This window comes from Apium graveolens, chromosome 3 (assembly GCF_009905375.1).
Source record: "Apium graveolens cultivar Ventura chromosome 3, ASM990537v1, whole genome shotgun sequence".
NCBI classification, from domain to species: Eukaryota; Viridiplantae; Streptophyta; class Magnoliopsida; order Apiales; family Apiaceae; genus Apium; species Apium graveolens.
This window is the reverse complement of record NC_133649.1, coordinates 127,842,764-127,862,656: the sequence shown is the minus strand read 5'-3', so window position 1 is coordinate 127,862,656 and position 19,893 is coordinate 127,842,764.

The window sequence follows — 19,893 nt, the reverse complement described above, 5'->3', positions numbered from 1 at the left end:
ATGACCGTAAAACTCGTCTTATCATCGATAAGAACATTCTGATTCAATGACAACACATGCGTCATCATCACCACCAAGAAAATCAGTAGCCAAATTCTCATCAAAATCCTCTCTTTCTTCAGTCATTTTATCAAACATATTGCGTGCATTTGCTTTTTTGGAATTATTGGACATACCTTGAAGACTCTCTGCCCTATTGACAAATATTCATCACCAAGCGGCAAATCTAAAATTACCAAAACATAATATGGTTTGATCCCCTCCAGCAACAACGTCAATCTAGGTGAATAACCATGTTATTGTTATTGTTGAGCTTTCACAGACTACTACTTAAACAATGGAATCAAATCAAGTGAAGTCTAAAAATCGGAGGCTCTGATACCATGATAACAAACATATACTTACCTGTATGTTTATTTAGATGTTTTTAAATGAACTAAGAAAGAACCAAGAAGAAGAGCAAAATCAGAAATATTTAATATACTTTGTATATTAAAAGGACTACATTATAAATCCAGTTCTAACCCTACAATGAACTAGGTGAGGCTTTATATAGTGCCCAAATATTACACTACAATGACTAAACTAACCTTTTATTTTATTCATCAATATGAACAGTACTCATTTTCACCAACGGAGAAAAAGTTTCAGTGAAATCAACACCTTTCACCTGTGTGTAACCATGAACAACCAACTTGGCTTTATAACGTTCTACTGTTCCATCTGAATTATGCGTAACTTTAAATACCCATTTACGCTGTATAGGTTTCTTTTCAACATGGAGTTTAATAAGAGACCGTGTTATATTTGCTTCTAGTGTTGCAAATTATATAGAAATGACATGTTGTTATTCAGGGTATTTAATGGCTTTCTTATATGAAGAAGGCTCAAAAGGTGGTGGAATGTAAGAGATTGCATTTGCAGAAAGACAAGAGGTAGAAATCACATTTGCAGAGTCAACCAAGCAGTCCATAAGGAAGTTAAGGTGTAGAAATAAGAAGCATTAAGACAAGAATGAACATAGTCAGTCAAATATTATGGAACCTTAGAAGATCTGGTTGAACTTTGATTGGAGGTGGAGACTGTTTACTTCGGTATGAGTAGCATCACTATGTGGATAGGAAGTAGTATCTGTTAAACTAGTAGTTGAAGAAGAGTAGTATGATTTTTTAAGACAGAATCAAGTGGATGATCTAGTGTAGCATCAATGATATGTAATGGAATAAAACTTGATATTCCTTGATAAACATAAGGAAAAATTGATTCATGAAATATAACATCTCTAAAAATAAGAATTAAGTGATTATCAAGATTCAGGAACTTATAAGCTTTCTTTTGATGCAGATATCCCAAAAAACACATGGAATTGCACGAGGTGTGAATTGTTAACATATATAATGATAATATATTATTGGATAGTTTCATTATTATAATAGTTTCTATTTGGTAATGAATAACACACAGATGATGGGTGAATGTGTTTTAGTATTTTTTTGATTTTCTTCATTTATATATGGTGGTGAACAAAGTAAATTAAACCTTGTAGTGAAATGTGTAAAACTGAAATTAAACAAGTAACAGTAAAGAACACAAATCTTTCAAAACTCACTTAATTTTATATTAAAATTAAGAATGTTTTGCTACAAAATTTCTAGGCTCTTTGTTGATAAAGAGCTTAGCTTCTTCCTTGAGAGAATACAAGATTTTTCTTATCTCAATTGTTACAACTTACAAAGCATATAGTTTTTACTTTATAGAACAGTAAACACTGGTTATTACACAGCATGCAACAGCATGTACTAAACCCTATTTTTAGATAATTAAATCTTTATATTTCCGGCTTAGTGTATCTTTGCTAATCTTGCACGCTAGTGACTTTACTCTGTCAGTTACTCTTGGCCTTTGATCTTGTACTCTTCAAGCTGCTTCTTGTAGACTTGTCAATCCAACTGATTGGATTGTTTGTTGATTGTTAATCTTGGATATTGAATTGGTCTGCACTTAGTACTTTGAGTTTTACCTCGAGATCTCCAGTTTGGTATATAGAGAACTTGACATCTCAATAAGTATAATGGCTTATCGAGATCTCTCATTACTCTATAGTTGTTTTGACTTGTAGAGGTCTTTGAGTTCTCTATAAGAGAATTTAGCTTGTCAAAATCTCTCATCTTCATGTCTTCACTTTGGCTTATCGATATCTCTGAGTTCTCTAGTGACTAGTTGACTTGTTGATATCTCAGAGTTCTTTAGTGATACTTAACTTGTCGTTATCTCAGAGTTCTCTGGTAATATTTTGACTTGTCGATATCTCAGAATTCTCTAGTGATATTTGACTTGTCGATATCTCTGAGTTCTCTAGTGAAGAAATGACTTGTCGATATCTCTAATCTTCATGTCTTCATTTTGGCTTGTCGATATTTCTGAGTTTACTAGTAGCTTACTTGACTTCTCTATAAGTCATTCTGGAGTTCTCGAATGACTTCTCTATAATACTAAATTTGTGATTTGTAGAGATCTTGACTTAGAACATTTTTCTCAAAATAGATTTATTCAACTGCAAGCTTCTTCATAATTCTTCTGAGGCATGATCTTCTTGATCTTCTTCCAGATAGAATTCTTAGGCTTGATAATGTTTACAGAAAAAGACTTCAGTCTGCTCTTTGATATTTTTACATACTTTAGATATTACAATACAAAATGTAAACTAAGATTACAATTCAACTTACTTAGGGTTGTCAAATTGACTAAGTCTTGTTATAGTATAGGCATGTCTTGCACAACAATCTCCCCCAATTTGTGAGAATATTGCTTATCACAAATTCATGCATGTTAACAAGACTCACCCTAAGCTTCAATAGAAAATAAGACTAATACATAAAAAAATGACACAATTACACATTTATATATTAGGTAAAGACTGTTTTTGCTTCTGTTTCTTCTCTAATAAGGTCATTTAATTAAACAAGAATTTCAAGTTCTTCTATTATTGGTGTCCCTTCTAGAGCTTCCACAAGCTTGAGTCTGTCTGGTTTTGGATAACCATTGGAACGCCCCCAAATCCGGGGTCAGAAATCTGGGTCGTCACGCCATCCTTCACTCATGTGTAACCTGGTATTGATTCAATAATCCAACAGACCCCAATCTCATACTCGCACACACAAGTTATAGCCTTAGAAATGACGTATAAAATGTAATCTTCTTTTATTACACTCAAATGTACTTTACAAGATCTCAAACAATTAATTATAACCTCTACATGAAGTTACAATAATTACGACCGATATCTTATATCTATCTGATACTCTAGCACACCTGAGACAAAGCTGCCAGGGATCCTCCCCATGACTGCAAGTGACTAAGTCCCACACCGGCATACTGGTTATCTGTTGTGTTGTGTCATTTAAAAGAAAGCAAGAGTGAGCTATAATGCCCAGCATAATAATGTACAGTATGAAAATGACTGTATGATAATCTCACGTAAAACATCATATTTGATAAATATGTTTTCTTCAAAAATAGTTTTCCTTGGTGATACATACCTCTTTATAAAAACAATCCTTTAGTGGATTTTATTAACTTGCGAATACCTTAATAGTAAACCCAGCACATAGGCTTGGGTTACGGTATTGCATCACAATTCCAATTGGAAGAATAGGACATTCGTTGGAGCCACCGCATACGATGATCAATCGTACTGCAATAAAGTAACCTTTTTTACTAGTAGAAGGACGATTTCCTTTTTATTATCGGTTATCACCCTGGCCGCATTCGGGCCTTTTCTGTGTCCATCCCTCTCAGGTACACACTTCTTAGATCCATGGGTACATATTGTACCGTCTCCTACAGAACCAGTAGTCTATCCAATACACGAAGTACTTGGATCCTACCCCTCCCTTGTCCTTTAGGAAATCCTATCGTATCTCGAGAACTTGAACCACATCGAAGTTCCTCCAAGCGTTTTGCTTGTTGATAGCTTTACTGTATATATATATGTACTTCTGAAAGTTTCGGAGGAAGTACTAAGGATGTGAGTTGACTATTGTCAACAGATAATCAATAAGGGGGAAAAGTTTCTCCTTGAAACTATATTCAAAATATTAATAAGTCGGGATAATATTCACCGACGATCTGAAATTATTCGAATGATATTCCGAAATCAGAAAGTATGTTTTAAATCAGGATCTATGATTTTTAAATCAATAATAAACCCTTTAATAAATAATTAAATGATAATCGATAATAATCAAACCTCGAATGAGTTTACTCTCTAAAAGATTTATTTAAAATAATATTCTTCAACTAGTTTGTGTCTACATAATTAATAATCTATAATGATTAATTGGGTTTGAAATAAATCAACGTTGGAGTATACTACTCCCATAATAAAGGAATAAGTACATAATATTTATTATCCGAACAATAAAATATAGTTGAGGGAATATGATCGTTTGGAAATCGTTTTAATAAAAGTTCGAGGTATTTTAATATTTCGTAAGTGGACGATGAGTCCCTTTTAAACCGTACTACTATGGACTTATAACCGTCCTATAATATCTTCGGAATGATACCCGGGTTTTATTTTAAATCCCGACCGACTCTCGGTCTTATATAATATGTCACGCTTAAAGCGGAATAAATATTTCACGATATATACTATATCGTATAACATCGCTATATTATGCGAAAATTCAACAACTACGTATCATGGCAAACATGGTATTCAAGCGATGATAGTAAAACAATCCTTTCACAACACAACAGTAAAAATGGAGTTGGGTTCGTAAACTTGCATGGGTATCTCGAGGTGGAGGATGCTCTAGGTTCCGCTCGGAAATCTATGACCATAAACATAATTCATCTCGTTAGGTCATGTTCTAATTTATGGTGACTCGCACTCATGCGCTATTTATTATGCACCCTCTCAACTTATACTACCCTTATTATTCCTTTAATTCCTTATTCACATCATGGTCGCTTCATTTTTCTAAGTATCTTAGGTTCATTCTCTTTATCGTCGTCGGCTCCGCTTATGGATTCTTACGGTTTCTAATCGCGCGGTCTCGGCTCCGGTATTTTTATAAAACTGAAAAATCATTGTTTTCACTTGAAATTTTTATGGAAGTTAGGAAACTCAATATGTCACTCTCTGTAAACATTTCATGATTTATGAACACTTTTAAGTCGATCCTTTATATTTTCAAAGTTTGTGATTTGTAGCAGTTTTTGTCGCGTAAATCACTTTTACTAAAACGACCATAACTTTTGATTCGTAAATCAGATTTAAGCGATTCAAGCGCCTAAACGATCCTTATAACATTGCCTATTATAATCAAGGGTTATTTTTTAAGAAACTACAGTTTAAAACTCCGGGATTTTCTGCAGAAACTTAAATCTACGATTCGTTGGTTTTAACGGAGTTACGTTTATGATCGGGGTTTCGCTTACGCCCTAACTCTTAATACAACCACCAACAATCATCATATCATTATCAACACAAAAACTCCTCTCAATAACATCATGTTCTTGAGGCAACAAAAATCAACCTTAAATCTACTCAACTTAAACTTCAAGATCTCAACAATACCACTTCTTAAATTAAGTTTTCTACCACATACTAAATGGATCTTAAAAAAGAATCTTAAATAAAGTTGGGCCAAATATTTTTACCTTTTTTGAAATTTTGAGATGTGTTTTGAGGATTGTGGAGGCTTGGAAGTGCTTGGTATGATTTTTGGAGCCTAGAACCACCATTGAAATCAAGAAACCAAAGAGAGGTTACTATTCATACTATTCACTAGTGAGTTTTTTGATTTTATTTTACCCATCAAACCTTGATAAAAAAAGATAATAGAATTTTCTTACCTTAGTTTAATTTCTAGGAGGTTTTAGAATTAATTGCATGATTTTACAAGAGCTAGAACTTGGGGATTTGAATTTAAATTCTCCTTCTTTTGTATTAGGGCCGAATGGAAGCATCAAGGGGGTATTTATACTCCTATTGGTTGCTTAGCTTGGTTGATTTGCTAGGTAACTTCTAGGAAATGGGGTGGAAGATCTTTCACTTGATTTTTATTCTCCTAGGTTGAATCCTAGGTTTATTCTTTGTTAGTCCCTTAACAATATGACAAGAATTACAGAAGGGGGGTTAAATGGAATTCTTGAAACTTTTTCTTGAAATAAAATGTTCTAACTTAAATATAAATATAAGTGTATTGATTAGCACAATGCGGAATAAAAAAAACTTAAGTGAATCAAAACACAAGTAATTAAAAATAAGAGTCTTTAAAAACTTTCTGGTGGATTTGAATGATTCCACCAGAGATATATATTATATATCGAGTGTGTGCAAAAATGCTCACAGCTGCTTACAATAATAGAACTTCTAAGACTACAGAGAAATGCTAAGAATCCTGCTTACAAATGTTTCTCTGCTTTCTTGCTTAGATCGATATTGTCTTAGTTGCTACAACTTGGTTTATATATATCACCAAGATTATAAAGTAATAAGACAAGATAATAAAACAAAAACTATTAGTCTATTACAATGTTACTTCATTACTCTATTCCAGCATCTTTGAATATCTTCATAATAGCATGGAAATGGAAATGCTTCTTTGTTCTCGAAAACCCAGTTGAATAGGCTATCACACTCCATTTGCATCCACTCGACGCATGTGACTGTGTTGTCACTGTCAACAGATATTTGAATTCTTTATCCGTCGGGTTCATGATCATCCGTCGAGTTATTGATCAACTGTCGGGTTGTCTATTTGATCATCCGTCGACTTCATTGTAGGTTATCCGTCGGGTAGCAAACTGGCACTTGACTTCATTTCATTTATGAAAAATTACAAGACATCATTTATGTACAATTAATCAACCTATTCTGCATATCTAGTTAAAGTCAACATGACTTGAATACTACTTACAGAATCTATACAATGGTGAATGCAGAAATGTGCTACAGACTTATTGTTACATAAGCTACTCACTCGATGGATAATAAGTCATCATCCATCGGGACTATAATGAGTCATCCGTCGGGACTATAAATCTTATCCGTCGAGTGTTACATTATTTCACTAAGTAAGATCTACTAAGGTATTTTGTTCATGAAATCATCAAGTACACAACATATACACACCAATCTCCCCCAATTTATGTCTACTGGAATTGTAGCCATAAATTAAGAGATACTTGATGATAACAAAACACCCTAAAAATATAACTTTAAGAGAAAGTAGATATTACTGAAAAGTGTTTCAATTAACAAAAATGTACAAAGTTTTGCTCACGGTCATTTTTCAAGATGCTCCTCTAGCCTGAGCAGATTTGTCTAGTTTCTTGAAGGTCTGGATCTCTTTCCAAGCTTTCTGTTGTTTTCCTCAATCTGATTTTGGAGCTGCCTGTGGAATTCCTGTTCATCAGATTCTGAGAGATTTAGCTTTCCTTGCATTTCCAAAAGAGTCTCATTGCTAGAGATGCTCAATTGGTCTTCAAATCTGAAGAATCTTCTCACACCTTTGTCATCTATGAACTCCATCAGCCAGTAGGGGCTTAGATGCACTCTTCTCCCTGTGTAAGGGATGATTAGAGTCTTTGGGAGTGCATCTTTAGCTCTAACACTCCTTAGTTCTTCCATCTTCTTCAATACCAATCTTCTTGCAGTAATGTTAAACTCAAAGTTCTTCTTGAAGGATGAATAAACTTTAATCAGTACAACTTGGCTTTCTTGAAGGATCCTTGAAGAGGCCACTGAATCTCCTTTCCTCCTTTGTACTTGAACACTAACCTTTCATGTAGGTTTCTGTATGCATCAATTCCTCTCACTTCATCTAGTTCATCCAGATAGAGGTTTAGATCAAAAAATTCTTTGATGTCACACAAGTACAGATAGTCTCCCTTACTGACTTTAAATTGAGCTTTGACTTGAGATTTGGATTTGAGAGGTGACAGCTTCACTTTCTTGACTGCTCTTGACTTTGTTCTTTTTGACTTGCTAAGGATTGGTAGATTGAAGTCAGGAATTGGTATGTTCTCCCATTCTATTGGCTCATCCCTGGGCACAATAGGTTCACCATGAATATTCCTATAGGGATCCACCACCCTGATATCTTCAAATACCACAGAGGGCTTTGATGCTTGAGTTGTAGATGGTGTGGATTCCTTAGGAAATTGATCTTCCAATTCCTTGTCAACAATATCTAGTTTCCTTTTAGTTCTTTTAGCCAATTCCTTCTTTCTTGGATATTTCTTTTGTTGTTCAACTTGCTTCTTTGATTCAATAGCTTCAGATGGTTGAGAAGGAATTTGTTGTGATGAATTTACAGCATGTAGCTTGGCCAAGATAGCAATCTGCTCTTTCTTTTGTTTAGTCTTTTTAGCATCCAGAGCAGCTTGCTTCTTTTCCTGCTTCAATCTAGCCTTTTCTTCTCTCTTTGCTTGAGCAAATTGAGGATGTCCAGCCACCACACAAATTTCTTTCCCATTTTTGAAAATCTTGGCAATTCTCCTTTTGGAAGCTGAATCAGCTGGATTTTTGTATAAAGCAATTGACCTTGACAAAAGCTTCTTCTCATCAGGCTTAGGTGTCTCATACACAGTGTCCAAAGGGTTCTTTAATGATGATTTTGAGTAGTTTACCCTTGGTTTAAGAATTATTTCAGCCTTTGGAGATTTAATGCAGGAAGACTATCCTCTTTCCAGATAGTTCATGCTCATCTCATTCACACTAATTTGCTTGACTTGAGAGTGATGGATGGCTGACTTAACTGGATCCTTGACAAGTTCAAACTTCTTCTGTATTTCCTCATCAATCTTCTCCCAGTTGACTAAACTCAACTTTTCCTTATCAGCTGCTCTTAAGTTGGCTGCTGCTGCATTGATCAGATCTATACTATCTATAACTGATGGCTTTGAGATAGTAATTGAAGGTACAATTACTTTACTGATTTGAATTTGAAGCCTCTCCCCCTCACTTGATCCTTTATCCCCCTTTTTGTTATCATCAAGTTGAGTAGAGGAGGGGGTTTGAGCAGCCACCAGTTTTTGAAGTAGATCAGTTTGTTGGGATTGATGGAGATGAATGGCAGTTAAAGATGCTTCCATGGCTGACATTCTTGTGTCCAAGGCATCTATCTTGGTTGACAGATCAGAATTTTTCCTTAATTTCCTCTTTTGATGTCAAGCATTGTAGCTTCTGGAAGTTTAGAATCTATCATGTCTGAAAGGGCCTTCTTCATCTCCTCAATATCACCCTTCATGGTGTTCACATCCCTAGCATGCTGGAAGCCCTGGATTTGTTGAAGTTGCAGGGAGGCTAGATGTGCCTGAAGGAGCTTCTTGGTGCTAGCATTGGTAGTGGTTTGAAGAGCAGTACTTGTCTGATTGATTAACTGGATCAGGGTTGTCTTGAAGTAATGCTCATCACAGTGCTTTGAGAATGCCTATGATGGCATACCTGACCTTGAACTTGAGCCTACTTCTCCCCCTATGTCCATTGCTTCATCTTCACTATCCCCACTCCCATCTCCAAAGAAATCAGCTGAACCACCAGTCTCATAGTCCACATCACCAGCTGTAGAAGGCAATGCTGTGATGGCATCCTTAGCTCTCATTATAGACTGTGTGGTATGCACCAAATTCAGCATCCTTTCTGCATTGTCATTGCCTTGTTCAGCTAGAAGTTGATAAGCTGGAACAGGGTGAGTAAATGCCTCAGCATCAAGGGAAGTGGAATCTATAACAGCTTTAGGATGCTGATGAAAGAAATATATCCTAAGTCCAATCACGTATGAGGATTTAGGAATAACTTTTATGTAATCTGTTTTGATTTCATTGATAATTAATAAAAGACTTGTTTTGTTTTTATTACGGGCTCTATCTATTTAAATGTTTAAATAAGATATACCATAGTTTAGAGTAAAGCTTTTTATGGATTATGATGAGATCATAATAGTGAGACCTAAAAGATGATAACTCTAAACTTAAATAGTTCCTGGTCATAGGATTACTAACTGGTAATTAATAATCCGCAAAGATTGGTACATATTATGTTTGCTCCCTTCAGGAGGATGTCTGTTCTCATAGGCATTTGTGTGGTGACACTATAGCTAGTATGTAGGTGCTTATTAGGGAATAAGTTCACTGAACATGACTCGATAAGTTGAACAACTAATGGAGATTACTCACGTGTCAATAGTTATTCACTAAGTGATAGTTGTACAAGTGTCCTTAGACTTGAGATCGTTAAAGGTATCTTATATATAATGAACTGTGCTTTGGTTTAGTCCTTAGTCTCAAAGACATCCATTAGGTCTATTCTGGGCATAGGGATTTGTGTATAGAGATAGTTAATGTCAATAGAGGATCTACCCCTTCCAGTATAGGAAGAGAATATGCTATGTTATTCTTAGTATGCGAGTTCTGGAATCTCTGGCCAGAGTGTATGAAATTAGAAAGGAGTTTCTAATTTGCATTAATATGAACTTTGCATTATGAATAAGAAATCATATGATTAAATTTGATAGGCTTGACACGAGATCCATGCCTTGTATTTATTCGGGATATTATAAGGGTAGAAGGAATTCATTGTACGGTAACTAGTCACTAACAGGTTCTTGATATTCTAAGCAGTGAATTCATATTATCCGGATAGTCGCGATATGTTGAGAAGCATCACTCATGATGCAGAATAAATATAATTAATCAGTTAATTATATTTAGTGAATTTTAGTATTCATGTAAATAATTAATAAAAGTTTATTATTATTTATTTCTACTACCGGCATAATATTGAACCTACAGGGTCACACCATAAAAGAATATTTTCTTTGATGAAATAATGAGAGAGAAAATTATTTTCTAAATAGTTAAGAAAAGAAATAATGATTAAAATAGTTTTAATTATTATTAAAGCATTTTATGAAGATAAAATGTGGGGGTTAATATATATAAAGATATATTATAAAACCCTAGGAGAGCCCTAAAAATAGAATGAGATGGATGGCTCATTGAAAATATACACATAATTTTGGTTTTGTGAAAACTCTAGCCTCCATCTTCTTCCTCTCTCTCTCTCTCCCAAAACTCCATCTTATAAAAGCTCGGTTTTATAAAAGGTTCATCGAAGAGGATCGTTCTTGGTGGATACCGGTAGAGTGCTTCACACACTGAGGAGCAACTGCTAGAACTCCAATTTTATAAAGTTCGATTCACAAGGTATGGTTACGATTCCTCAATTTTTCCTTTTTATATGTTTTTCTATATGTGCGATATATGGTTTTTACGGAATAAATGTTATTTCACGCTTCCGCTCATCCGTAAATTCCTTCATTGGCATCAGAGCTAGGTTCTGCATATAGAGATTCATATAAAAAAATTTCAAATTTTTTTATGCATGTATGGATTTATTATGATTTTTGCAAGTTTATTTGGATTTAATTATGAATTAATTCGAAATAATTTTTGCATGAGATTTTGAGTACTGATCTGGGTTCTACAAGTGTTGTAGATTGTCTAGGTATTTTTTTCCATAATTTTGTGATGTGTAGATTATTTGTTATGAATTTTTTTAAAAAAAATTGTTTTAATTAAAATTCATGGAATAATTATGCATGTGAATAATTATGATTAAAATTTGCACAAGGACCCATGGCTGATCTGGTAATTTTCTGCTACTGCCTGATTTGAGAAATTATATTATTTTGATTTTTATTAATTTATTAATTAAATGTTAATTGATTTATTAATAATAAAATTAAAATAATAATAATATTAATAAAGAGTTATTAATAAGGGAGTAAAGGGAAAGGGGGTTACATCTCCTTTTTGTAACAGCAGTTAAGTAAATGGAAGGAGGAAACGGCAGGAGAAGAAGAAACAACAAAAAAAAACCTGCTGCTGCTGCAACGGTCAGGTGCGGGCGCGTGAGGCGCACGCGCGGGGGGTGTTGCGCATTTCCGGAATGCGTTACACCCTGTTGCGCATTTCCGGGATGCGTTACACCCTTTAATGGCTTAAAAGGGCTGTAACGCATTACCAGAATGCGTTACAGGGATTGTAACGCAATCCTGTAATGCGTTACAGCCCATCTGTCTTTTTAAAATTTGATTTTTGGGAGTTTCGTAACTCCGTTTTGGGCGTGCAATATATCGTTGGATTCAGTTTTCCGAGACGAATCAAATGGAGCGGTCAAATATTTTTATATAAAAGTTTTGAACTGTTTATATTCCCGAAAGTGTTTTAAAGCATGTTTTAATTGTTTTAATTGCTTTTAAATGCTATAATAAATCCATACATCATTATATCAATGTGTGACATGATATTACTTGCATGCTTACTTGTTTATTTATTTTTATATATGACATATATGCCTGTGTTTACCATGCGATGATAGATTTAGGTGAACTCAAATCAATATAAGGCGTGCTCTAGAAAATCTAGAATATGAATCGTTTCTTGCCTTGACAATAATATTATGAATACAATCATGAGATTCTTGTGTTTATGAAATATGTAATTAAATATGAATTTTCAATTTTGAGAGAAAGGATAATTCTGTCAACAACAGATTTCTATCTGTAAGAAAGGGTTATTAAGTGACGCCTCTTGACAATGCTCCACCCGATCTGGGAATTATCTGATTATCGATTATTGATTTGAAATATTTAATTTAAAAGGAAGAATCTCTTTATAATATGATTATGATTGTAACATAATATAATATAATCCCTCTAAAATTAAATAATATCAAGTAGTAATTGGCCAATGACACAACGGGCTTGTGTCGGTCATAGCCTTCCAACATGATAGAAAGTGGTTCTTATTTTTAAATCATTGTCATTTCGTGCTACAGTCGAGGGCTTTGATTTCGAAATAAGAAATACTTTTCTATTACATAGAGATGTGTACATTGAATTAGAATCTAAAGGTCGTTACGTGCTATATCCATGGGCCGTTGGAGACTGATTCAATTGTACGAAATGTTGGGTTAGACTTGACTAAGAATATTGAGTTTGTCGTGCTACAGCCGTGACTCAATTATTCAAGAGGCTAAAATTATATTAGGGAATAACATAAGATGTAATTGATAAGAGTTGTCTGCCTATTGAACATCACATGACGTTTCGTGCTACAGCCGAGGTTGTATAATGGAATGTAGGATCCCTATTCCAACTAGCATTATGAATGCCTAATTTTCACTTAGGGGGTGTATAAATTAGATAAACTAGTGGGAGCCACTTATGAATAAAGACCCAATTCATATAGTGTTTTGAAATAAAATTGAATATTTGCTAAGTGTTGTTATGTGTTTATCATTTACAGATTTACTATATTTGTTATGTCTTCTGCACTATCACTCTGGAGTATACTAGATGCTCACAAGTTGACTGGTCCTAATTTTGCTGACTGGCTTCGAAACTTGAGAATTGTTCTCAGGGTGGAGAAGCTGGAATATGTGCTTGACTCACCTAAGCCTACTGAACCTGCTAATGATGCACATAATGATGAACATGTTGTGTATCGTAAGTGGATAGATGATGCAAATATTGCTCAATGCATCATGCTAGCTTCCATGAATATTGAGCTATAGAAGCAGCATGAGCATATGGATGCTCACACTATCCTTATGCATCTACAAGAGTTGTATGATGTGGCAGGGAAGACAGCTCGATATGAGATATCGAAGGAGCTGTTCGGTTGTAGGATGTCTGAGGGATCATCCGTGAATGACCATGTACTTAAGATGATCAATTTGATTGAACGTCTTGGACAACTTGGTTTTTCCATGGATGGGGAGCTGAGCCAAGACTTGGTCTTGCAATCACTTCCGGGTTCATTTTCGCAGTTTGTTGTGAACTTTCACATGAATAAGCTGGATGTCAGCCTGGCTGAACTCCACAACAAGTTGAAGACTGCGGAATCGAATTTTCCCCCTAAGAAGAGTTCTGTTCTTCTAATTGGTGTGTTCCAATCCTAAGAAAAGGAAGAGGAACCCTTCCAAGAAGAAGAAAGTAGGTGAAGAAAAGCCGGTTCCACCAAAAGCTGAAGACCCCAAGAGCAAAGTTGTTTGCTTTCACTGTAACAAGGTGGGGCACTGGAAGAGGAACTGCAAGGTTTACCTTGCAGAGTTGAAGAAGAAGAAGGGGAGTGAGACTACCGCTTCTGATTCAGGTTTGTTCATGATAGAAATGAATATGTCATTAAGTCAAATTTCTACTTGGGTATTAGATACCGCCTGTGGTTCTTACATCTGCAATTCATTACAGGGACTAAGGAGAAGTAGGACTCTTGAGGAAGAGGAGGTGATTCTACTGATGGGAAATGGAGCAAGAGTTGCTGCTGAAGATGTAGGATCATTTCATTTACATATGCCTACGGGCAAGACTATTGTTTGAAATAATTGTTATTTTGTTTCCTCGATTGTAAGGAATATTGTTTCTATTCCTATGTTGGATTTGGATGGTTTTTCATTTTATTATTAAGAATAATGAATGTTCTATCCTTAGAGATAATATTCTTTATTGACGTGGTATTTTAAATAATGGTCTGTATGTATGTGACATAATTTACTTCAGATTGAACAAACTAATAAAAGAAAAGGGATGATGAAAATCTCACTTTCTTTTGGCACTGCAGACTTGGTCATATTAGTGAAAATAGACTGCGGACATTGCATAAGGAAGGGTTACTTGACCCCTTTTGATTTTGAATCATATCCTACATGCGAGTCTTGTCTATTGGGTAAAATGACCAAATCTCCATTTAGTGGACATGGAGAGAGGGCTGCAGATTTGCTAGGATTGGTACACACATATGTATGAGGACCAATGTCTACGCAAGCCATGGGTGGATTTCCATACTTCATTACTTTCATAGATGATAGATCTAGATTCGGATATGTGTTTGATGAAACACAAGTCTGATGCCTTTGAAAAGTTCAAAGAGTATAAGTATGAAGTGGAGAAACAAACCAAAAATGGTATTATAACTCTTCGATCAGATCGAGGTGGTGAATACTTGAATGGAGAGTTTCTAGATTATCTTAAAGAAAAGGGTATAGTCTCCCAGTGGACTCCTCCAGATTGGTATCTGAAAGGAGAAATCGAACTTTGTTAGACATGGTTCTGTCCATGATGAGCTATGCGAATCTTCCAGTATTCTTATGGGGTTATGCATTGGAAACCTCAGCATATTTGCTGAATAAGGTACCTTCCAAATCTGTCCCTAAAACTCCATATGAGATATGGAAAGAAAGGAAACCGAGTCTTAAAATACGTTAAGATTTGGGGATGTCCAGCTTATGTCAAGAAAGTTGACCCAGATAAGCTGGAATCTCGATCCGTAAAATATAGTTTTGTGGGATATCCTAAAGAGACTTTAGGGTATTACTTTTATACCGATCATAGGGTGTTTGTCTCTAGACATGCTACTTTCTTGGAAAACCAGTTTATCCTTGAATGAATCAGTGGGAGCAAAATTGAACTTGATGAAGTTCAAGAAGCACAAACTACTACGAATCAAGTGGAAACACCTGTTCAGACTGAACAACCTTCTGTGGAATAGCCCATTCGTAGGTCAGGGAGAGTGTCTCGCCAACCTGAGAGGTATTATGGCCTTGTCATTGAGAATGACAATGAGTTGTCAATCATTGATGATGACGACCCTATGACCTATAATGAGGCTATGAGTAGTGTTGACTCAGAGAAATGGCAAAGTGCCATGAAATCCGAAATGGAATCTATGTATACGGTATACAAAAGAAAGATTAGAGCAGATGGCCAGGTGGAGACCTTTAAAGCCAGGCTTGTGGCAAAAGGATTCAAACAAAGGCAATGGATTGACTTTGATGAAACCTTTTACCTGTAGCCCTGTTAAAATCAGTTCGGATTTTGCTTGCAATTGCTGCTTACTACGACTATGAGATCTGGCAAATGGCCAGATGGTTTTCTTTCCAAGGGAAATAAAAACCTAGTGTGTAAGCTGATGCGAACCATATGTGGTTTAAAGCAAGCTTCTCGTAGATGGAACATCCGTTTTGATGAGACAATCAAAGAGTTTGGTTTTATAAAAAACGTAGATGAACCATGTGTCTACAAAAGGGTTAGTGGGAGCGCTGTAACATTTCTTGTATTGTATTGAAAGAGAGTTGACACACATAACAACATAGCAGACCCACTCACAAAGCCACTTTCTGAAAGTCACTTTGATCGTCATAAAGACAAGATGGGTATTAGATACCAGAGTGATTGGTTTAGTACAAGTGGGAGATTGAAAGAGATATGTCCTAAGTCCAATCACGTATTAGGATTTAGGAATAACTTTTATGTAATCTGTTTTGATTTCATTGATAATTAATAAAAGACTTGTTTTGTTTTTATTACGGGCTCTATCTATTTAAATGTTTAAATAAGATATACCATAGTTTAGAGTAAAGCTTTTTATGGATTATGATGAGATCATAATAGTGAGACCTAAAAGATGATAACTCTAAACTTAAATAGTTCCTGGTCATAGGATTACTAACTGGTAATTAATAATCCGCATAGATTGGTACATACTATGCTTGCTCCCTTCAGGAGGATGTCTGTTCTCATAGGCATTTGTGTGGTGACACTATAGCTAGTATGTAGGTGCTTATTAGGGAATAAGTTCACTGAACATGACTCGATAAGTTGAACAACTAATGGAGATTACTCACGTGTCAATAGTTATTCACTAAGTGATAGTTGTACAAGTGTCCTTAGACTTGAGATCGTTAAAGGTATCTTATATATAATGAACTGTGCTTTGGTTTAGTCCTTAGTCTCAAGGACATCCATTAGGTCTATTCTGGGCATAGAGATTTGTGTATAGAGATAGTTAACGTCAATAGAGGATCTACCCCTTCCAGTATAGGAAGAGAATATCCTATGTTATTCTTAGTATGCGAGTTCTGGAATCTCTGGCCAGAGTGTATGAAATTAGAAAGGAGTTTCTAATTTGCATTAATATGAACTTTACATTATGAATAAGAAATCATATGATTAAATTTGATAGGCTTGACACGAGATCCATGCCTTGTATTTATTCGGGATATTATAAGGGTAGAAGGAATTCATTGTACGGTAACTAGTCACTAACAGGTTCTTGATATTCTAAGCAGTGAATTCATATTATCCGGATAGTCGCGATATGTTGAGAAGCATCACTCACGATGTAGAATAAATATAATTAATCAGTTAGTTATATTTAGTGAATTTTAGTATTCATGTAAATAATTAATAAAAGTTTATTATTATTTATTTCTACTACCGGCATAATATTGAACCTACAGGGTCACACCATAAAAGAATATTTTCTTCGATGAAATAATGAGAGAGAGAATTATTTTCTAAATAGTTAAGAAAAGAAATAATGATTAAAATAGTTTTAATTATTATTAAAGCATTTTATGAAGATAAAATGTGGGGGTTAATATATATAAAGATATATTATAAACCCTAGGAGAGCCCTATAAATAGAATGAGATGGATGGCTCATTGAAAATATACACATAATTTTGGTTTTGTGAAAACTCTAGCCTCCATCTTCTTCCTCTCTCTCTCTCCCAAAACTCCATTTTATAAAAGCTCGGTTTTATAAAAGTTTCATCGAAGAGGATCGTTCTTGGTGGATACCGGTAGAGTGCTTCACACACTGAGGAGCAACTGCTAGCACTCCAATTTTATAAAGCTTCGATTCACAAGGTATGGTTACGATTCCTCAGTTTTTCCTTTTTATATGTTTTTCTATATGTGCGATATATGGTTTTTACGGAATAAATGTTATTTCATGCTTCCGCTCATCCGTAAATTCGTTCAGCTGAGATAGTCCTTCCCTGTCTGTATCCTGGACATTCATTGACTCACTAGCAATGACATCCATCCTTATTGCTCCAGTACCTGCATTTCTCTCATTTTCTCTCTTTTTTTACATCAGGGTCTCACCCTGGCTCCCCACCCTCACACCCTCACCTTGACCTACTAAGGTGGGACTCCTCTCACTCTCTTTTGCCAATCCTGAAGTAATGGATTGCAGATTTTCACTCATTTCCTCTCTTTTTTCCTAGGAGCAACCCAGACTCTCACTCAAAACACTCTTCTCTCTCAATCCTAAGAGTGACTGTACAACCACTAAATCTTCTGCACTGGAAATAATTGAAGTTTGAAGTTGTGCAGAGATACTCAATGGATGAGTGATTGTTAGAGCGAAAACACGCGCTAATATTCACGCAAGTATACGCGTTCGCAAGTAATATAGAATATTTTCTAGTTCGTTCCCTCAGAGACTCAGACTAAATTATTGTCTAATTAAACTCACTCACCAATGTATGATTACTTCTCAATGTTAAGATAATAACACTTAAAATTGTTGATTAAATATTAACTATAATTAACTACTTAATTAACCACTTAACTAACACTTCAATTTATCAATAATAAAACACTCATGAGATCACAACTTCATTATTACTTCCTTCTATAGCCATTGTTATTACCTTTAGCATGTGACAGTGATGATATTAATCGAATAACACGAAACTGATAAAAGCCAACTTTCATTGTACTAATACCATTCTACCAAGCATCCACAATTAAGATAGAAGTTGAATAGTCATCAATTATGTTGAGTTCCTATATGTCTACAGAAATTGACAACACAACGATTTAAGCTCAAGTTATTCCTTTTGATTACATAGGGCAAATAAAACTGTTAGAGTTACCCACTAATCATGCTCAACGTACATGAACCTATGCTAGCATGGCAAGTTCTAAATCTCAAGATCCACCGTCGCTTCACAAGAGATTAACACCCTATCTTATATGTTCGCGACGCACATAAGACGAATACGCACAACCAATACTAGATATCATGCAATCATCACACACTAAAGTATTAAACAATTAACTAAAGAATTTCATAATAAATCCGTTGCAACCCCATGAAAACAGAGTACGTCACAAGAGTAAATAAGTCAAAGCAAGAAAACTAGCATCCAACGTTACAACAAAACAAGAATCACAAGAAAATATGCTTCCTCTTCGTTGCGGTGTGCTAAATCGGTCTTCTTCCTTATCTCCTTCGCTTCTTGCGTAAAATACAATCTAAAACATAATCCCCTTAATACTCTCTGTGAAAACGTCTCAAATCTACCTATATAATAGTCCCATAAAACTCAGATTACATAGAAGTTGGAAGCCAAACAGAAGTAGAAGTCTAAAATAATTTATCTTTTTCCCCGACCCTGCGCGGCCGCTCAGCATAGCTGTGCAGGCGCGCAGGTTGCTGCGCGGCCGCTCAGCATTGCTGCGCGGGCGCGCAGGCCTCTACTGGAAAAAATCCAGGTTTGCTCCGTTTCTTCGCCGTAATCTGCCCATTCCTTTCCTCTCGCAATGGTGAACACATGCCAAGGCTTATTCTTGATGATTCCTCCCCCGAAATGCAACTAATACCCTAAAATGCATAAACACTAGAAAAACGCATCAAATACACAAAATACTTGATTTCAAGACACCAATTTAAGCCATTTTAAGACGTTCTAAGTGGTATAAAATGCCACTTATCACACCCCCAAACTTAAATCGATGCTTGTCCTCAAGCGTCACAGACTCAAAAACAAATAAAAATATGCATGAATGCAATCTATATGAAAATGCAACGATCCCCCTTACTACAATTAACCAACCAAATTGTCACATCTTAACGAATGCAGTTAGACAACTAAAGATCAATAAACTCATGCAAACGGACATACAGCCAAAAACGTGGTGTGTGCAAATGCTTAACATATATGCTTCGGAACTAGACCAATTACTATGACTAGACTATCCTCAAGGCAATCCTACGATTATACAAAGAATAAAAATTCTA